Source organism: Pleurodeles waltl, chromosome 4_2, assembly GCF_031143425.1.
Source record: "Pleurodeles waltl isolate 20211129_DDA chromosome 4_2, aPleWal1.hap1.20221129, whole genome shotgun sequence".
NCBI classification, from domain to species: Eukaryota; Metazoa; Chordata; class Amphibia; order Caudata; family Salamandridae; genus Pleurodeles; species Pleurodeles waltl.
This window is the reverse complement of record NC_090443.1, coordinates 350358214-350364866: the sequence shown is the minus strand read 5'-3', so window position 1 is coordinate 350364866 and position 6653 is coordinate 350358214. Positions and strand designations below refer to the sequence as shown.

At 39.9% G+C, this 6653-nt stretch overlaps 1 protein-coding gene across 1 annotated transcript in view; it reads left to right on the top strand.

Moving 5' to 3' along the window:
* LOC138292700 (short-chain dehydrogenase/reductase family 42E member 1-like) overlaps positions 1–6653 on the top strand; it is a 61260-nt gene that overhangs the window by 22835 nt on the left and 31772 nt on the right. The window lies entirely within an intron of this gene.

The following is a 6653-nucleotide window of genomic DNA, read 5'->3' as shown; positions in this document are numbered from 1 at the left end:
ACAGTTAAAAGAAAAGTGTTTGTGCAATTTCACATCGTCTATCTTTTTAGAAAATATATACAAAATCTTGCCTTGTCCATCCTGGCCTTTCCAAATAGATTCTAAGACCCGTGTTGTAACTTAGTCAACGTGGAAGGACACGGAGCAAAAATCAAAGGTTATACAAGTCTCTCAGACGCAGAGGTAGGCTAATCCTACAGGCGTGAATAGCAAATCTCATGGACGTCATTTAAGGGTCGCCAGAACTTACAACTGTGCCCTCTGGCTTGCTCCCTGCGAACCTTGCCACTGGCTTTGTGACCCCAAAAAGACAGAGGTGGCTTCGCCCTCCTAGTTTTCAGCTTGTCTTTAATTACCCTAACAGTGAATAAATAAGATTAAATGTCAGTCAGTGAGTATGAGTGAGTCGGTGAGTGAGAATGATTGAGTGAAAGTAAAAATGAGTGCAAGTTATTGTAAGTAGGTATGAAATCAGTTTAAGAATGAGTGACCGTGTGTGAGTGTAAGTGTGCGCACAAGAGAGTGAGAGTGAGACTGAATGAGTGCAAGGAGGTGAGAATGATTAATTAAGAGGGAGTAGGTGAGAATGAGTGTGAGTTAGTGAATGTGAATTAGCACGAGTGAGAATGTGGAGTTATGCTTGTGAGTCTGCTTTTGGCCCTGGCACAATACTGGTGTTGGTATACTGGAAGCAAACTTAATAGCCGGGGACCTCAAATAGGACATCCATGACAAAAGGCTGGTACAGTCATACTGTCAGTAATTCTTGGTGTGGGACACCCTGGCAAAATACTAGCATATTGAAGGTGATTATTGGCGCAAAGGATGACTGCTGTGGCCTATAGGAGGGTACAAACTTGAAAAATGCTGGCCTGATCATATAAGAGGTAACGTTTGACATAAGGATGGTGCAAGGATAACATTAATAGCAAAATTCAGGGAGGGGCAACTTACATTTAACTGTTGGTATAAGGGGACGCCCACCGCAAAATGCTATCCGTGACACAGTGGAGGTTATTTTTTGCATTTGGGGGCACATCTAGAACATTTTGTCAAACCCTATTGAATGTCAGGTTTCATTTGCTTGGCACACCATGAAAGGTCATATATTTCATGAGTGACCATTCATAGCCCATGGCATTTTAACAGATCTATGTCAATTGTTTTGCTGTAAAATATCGTATTTCATTCATCTTTTCAATATTTTCTTGTGAGAGAGAACTCTTACCCTCAAACCCATTAAAAAGAGCTCTTGTTCATTAGCTTTGTTCAGTACAGTTTAGAAAAAGCATTGTATTACACCCCACCACTTTTACAATTGTGGCAGAATCCTAATATGGGTGTATCCAAGAGAGGCATTTATGGTGTGTTTTTGCATTAATGATACAATTATATTGTAACTTCAGTGATGTAAATTATTGTAATATCATCCAAGTTAAGGCCAAGTGAGATCAGTTACTGGGCAGATTCAGGGTCAAAGGCTCCTTTGATGTCGATAAGGTCAAAGGGTGTGTGATGTCACTTCCGCTACTCCTGACATTTTGGTTAATCGATGTCCATGGCAAATCTACTGCTCTTGTGAAACGAGCTTACAGGACTAAAGAGTTGACCTATTATACCAATATTGCATGCAAAGGCTAAAGAGAGCATTAGTGTTTGTATCTGGTTCAGTATCAGTTTAGATGATGAAACGCGACTGCTTAAGTAGCCAATAACTATTGCAGAAGTAGGTGACTTCTGATAGAAAAGTACCAAATCTGCTTAACTCTTCCTGAGTTTTGCATGAAGTATCCCTCAAATATCAGCTTTAAATACAATTCAGAATCCAACAGTTCTGTCTGAATTATATGCCTGTCAGTTTCTGGGAACGCAGACATTTCACCATGAAACATAAAACGTTTAGTTGGAATAAGTATGCTTTAATACCACAGAAAGAACAATGTAATTGTCAGGAGAAAAAAATGCCAGCTTTTCATTTTTAGCAAATGCATGTTCGGCCACCAAACATGAACAGGTCATTTTCACTAAGCACTGTCATGTATTACTGCAATAGAGAAAGATTCTGCTTTTCATGCCAACTTATCAGTCCACTAACCAATACCACAGATGTTCATGTGGGAGGGCTTTTTACCGCAACCACTGTTAGGCACACAGCTAGAATTTAACCCTCATTCAAGACTGACTTATTACTGATTCTGCCCCATATCAGTAGCCTTTCAGAAGGGAGCTTTAAATTTGACTGACTGCCCACCACTGTTACTAATTCAGTTACTGAAACGTGCCTGCAGAGTCAGCTCGGCTAGCCGCACATGTTGGTGGCTTCAATTCAGTCCCACTCTGGCGGGCAAGAATAGATCCGTACCAGTGTGGCCGACTCAGCAGAGGTCGTCCAGTGTGAGGAAGGTGCCCAACCCAGGCCCCCAAGGGCCCTGTGGGTTGTCCTGAGGACTTGCGCCCCCGAAAAGGGGACTGACAACCATGCCCTCAGAGAGTGGTGGGATAAGGGCCTCTGCTCGGTCCCAGCCCGGCGACCCTTGATGTAGCATTGGACCTGGGCAACGGTTGCACCTGGCATCCAAAGGTGCTGCCGCCGGCAATGCCGCACCCACCTTCCCTCCCCTTGACAAAGTTGGAAGGGGGGGGAATGGAGAACACCCCAAGAGGAAGTCGGAGAACGCGGATTGGGGTGTGGCCCAGCAACTTTGCCCCCGGGACAAAGTGCAACAACACCACAGACACCTGTCTATTAGGGGATGTTATGTTAACGCGTCCGTCTATGTTAATTTATACACATCAGGACTCGTTTTAGGCCAATGAATCTTTGGACCCAGTGGTGAGACACCGTAGGACGAGATAACTGATCAAAACACCAATCAATAGGTCAATAACATTGTCAACGTTTAACATCAAATTAGACGTTCGGCGCAACCATGACCTTCCAGTCATGAATAACCACACCTTAATGGAGTTAATAAGTTTTATTCCCTATTGATTACAATCTAGTAGCAAAAGCATTAATCTCGAAGTCAATAAACACATAAACACGATGACAAGATGGCAACCACAATAAGCCTTCGATAATGCAAAAATTAGTAACATGAATAATCAGATAGATATAAGCGGATTAAAGCACTTCGAATTTCTAAGATACTAGTTCAGCATAGCACCACGTCAGTCACGTCAATTTGTCAGTCAGTGTGAATACCTCGTCTAACCTCTAATTAGCATTAGCATGTTGGGCGTCATGCAAAAACAATTTTGAACACCAATTTGGAAAACATCTAACTAAGGTCTCTATCAAAACATACAGCAGTTGGTACCTAGAAAGAAAGGCAAAATGAATTTCCATTAGCAATTTTATAATTACCCTCCTCTGATTAGGTCAGCATTCAGGATCAGTCTTCGTCTTCAGGACATCGGTCAGATCGCTGTCAGTCTATCTAAGTTAGAGGCAAGAGACACTCTCCTCTTAAGGAGGAAAATGTAAGGGGCAGTAATATGGGCAAGGATGGTTTGTCTAAGTCTCAAATCACAGAATAGTGTGACAGAGTTTCAGGATGTAATCAATATCATTCCCTACCTAAAGCCTAATGTCTGGTTATTTCCTGTGTCATGGGTTTTTATCCCTTTCTAGTAATTCATTCCCCCAAAATTCTATTGGTCAGTCAATACACCCCATCATTGTTAACCTATCAAATTATACATTAAGTAATGCATTTGTCATCTCTTGATATAATATTGGCTTCTGATTGGTCTTCATAATCAGTCTTCCGTAGGTGGCATATCCGGGGTTACTTCATCAGCTTGGCACACGTCTCAGGTTAAAAGTTCTCGTTCCCTCGTCTCATTGTCCTTGGAAGTATTTACAAATGTTTCGAGACACAATCATTTTATACTAAAAGATTCTAGCATGCGGATGGGAACATATCCCAATGTTTTAAACTAATACATAAAGAACAATAGCTGGGTCATGGTCGTTTGCAAGTCAGCACACTGAAGAGACAGGAAAAATACGCTTTTAATATGAGAACTACACAGCTTCTGCTTGACTCACACTAACTTAAGATATACGAGTTTAATGAATGCAGTTTTATACGTTTTAATGTGCTCAGTTAGGCAAACTATAAACAATTATTTCTTACAGTTGACATTAGTTTATACATGTGAATGATTCTCCATTTTTATGAATACGCTATTAATGAATGTTTTATTAATACAGCATTGTTAGACATAAGCATTTCACGTCTATAATATGTAATATCAAAATACGCTCTCTCAGTCCCTCCTCTGATGACGCTCGTCATCACAAATCCTTCAGGTTTTAACTTTTTGCCTTGCGCATAATGCGCATTTCAACATCTTTTCCTTTATGTGAGCTTTCCCATATTTCATTAAACATTTTCTCTCTTTCACTTTCTTCATTTCTTTTGGTTCTGTTAGCCAAATTTCTTTTCACCTTTTCATTAATTTTGCATATTCCCCAAAATCCCAATAAACAAATCAGAACAATTAATAATCCCATCATGATTTTTGCAAGTACCCCATTCCAAATGTTGGTAAACCAGCTTCCCACCCGGGCAATTCCCTTTCCAAATTTCTCCCAAACACCAAGTTCTTTTAGATCTTTAAAATCTGCACTATCTCTAGTCAGGTTAGTAAGCATGCTTCTAATTTTCTTACTATTGTCAGGTATATACTTGCAACAATGTTGCTCATTAAGCATTTTGCACACACCTCCACTCTTTGCTAAAAGAATGTCTAAAGCAAGCCGGTTTTGAAGAGTCATAGCTCTTTCTGCAGCAAGTTCTGTATCCATCAGAAGTATAGCTCCTGTGAAATTAGTCAACATGTTATCCACAATAGTAGACAACCTTTGAATTTTCATAGAATTCAAGACAACCCCTATTGAAGGGATTATTGCACCAAATATATCACCAATGACAGCCGCCACTGATTCTCGTTTTTGTCTGGTATGTTGTAATTCAGACGTTTTAGGCAGTTGTTTTAAGTCATCAATCTGGTAAATCTTTGGGAATATTATTCCCAAATAGCATGTCCCGTACCATCCCTTAGGGAGACGGTAATACGCATTTAACCCACAGATGTAATAGATTCCAGGAATCGCTGGGTCTTGTCCATTTAACATAAAGGTCCATTTGCTCTGAAACAAAAACACATGTCTACATACACTCGTTCCTACAAACAAATTATCTTGATCAGATTTTGGTCTATATATACAGAGTCTACCTACGTGTAATGCATCTATAGCTAACTTGCCTTGTGTTTTAATTTCAGTATAAGCATAGTCGTTTGCATAAGTGCGTTTTTCTAAACCTTTTTCTAACCTTTCCTTTAGTGCTTTGCGTCTATCATCTGTGTGATCTAAAAAGCTTTTCTCTACAGGAGACAGTAAGCATGTCAGGTTATTGCGGTGTGCATAAGCAGTTCCAAATGTTAGTGTTGGCTCAAAGAATCCTCTAACTAATTGTATATCATGCTCTTTAGCTAATTTATTTAAGAATTCAATAACCGGCACAAAAGAAAACACAACATCCAAATTTGAATAAAAATATTGCACATGCTCTTGATTATAAAATCTTGTTAGTAGCAAACTACAACTAATCCCGTACGTAAGAGGGAGGCTATGATAAGTAACCCCCTCCTGCACAGACGAAGGAATTTTAGTACATACATAACAGTCTTTCGCATTCATTTTTTTCCACATACTCATTTAGTAGGCGATAGAAAACATTAGTAGAAAGTTCCCCGTTTGGATTAGTTCCCTCATGCAGGTGTTTTGTGTCTTGCTCGAATCTCTCCCATGGTGATAGTTTATTAGTTGTAGTGGTAGTCTCAGGTTTTGAAGTTGTATTAGTAGTTTCACTCTCTCTCCATGGCATTCCTACAATCACTCCCACAATCATTATTGCACATACAGCACCTATCATAAGTCCTAACCAGCCACACACTTTACTTCCCTTGTTACTATAAGCCATGTTTGTATAGAATCAAACAGTAGATCAACAATCAACTCTGAGTAGCAAATTCTTTCTGCGTAAATTTACAGCGTCTTCACTCAATCCAGGACCCTTTCCGTTAATTCAGGTTAGCAACTTGTCGTAATCAGGTTTCTATAAGTCAAATCCAGGTTTAATGTCACTTTCCGGTAAAATTTTCTCTTTTTAGCTTTCACAATTTTCAATGTTTTTTCTTTTTCAATCTTCCTGTTGTATTTTCTTCAGGTACCGTAGTACTGGCCTGGTACTTCTCTATCAAAACAGAACGCTAAGAATTCTTGTTGCCATTCAGCGGTTGTAGCGTATGCCCATTCAGGACCGGTATATCTCCTGTTTGCTATTCTTTTTCTTTTTATTCTTCGTTCACCTTGCTGTTCTCCTTCACTCAGATCGTCTGTTCGTGAGCTATCGCTTTCCTCTATTATTGTTTCATTTGCTATTTCTCTTATTCTGAAGTGTGAATTTTCTGGCAAATTGTCACCTCTGTTCGTCTTGCTTCGCCGTTTTCCTTCAATACCTCGGACAGCACCCTCCTCTGATAATATGGTGTTTTCTCCCGATATGCTTGGAACTCGTTCGGCAGATCTTGATTCGTTCTGATTTGAATTTGACACTCCTTCGTCTCTTTCTCCTTGT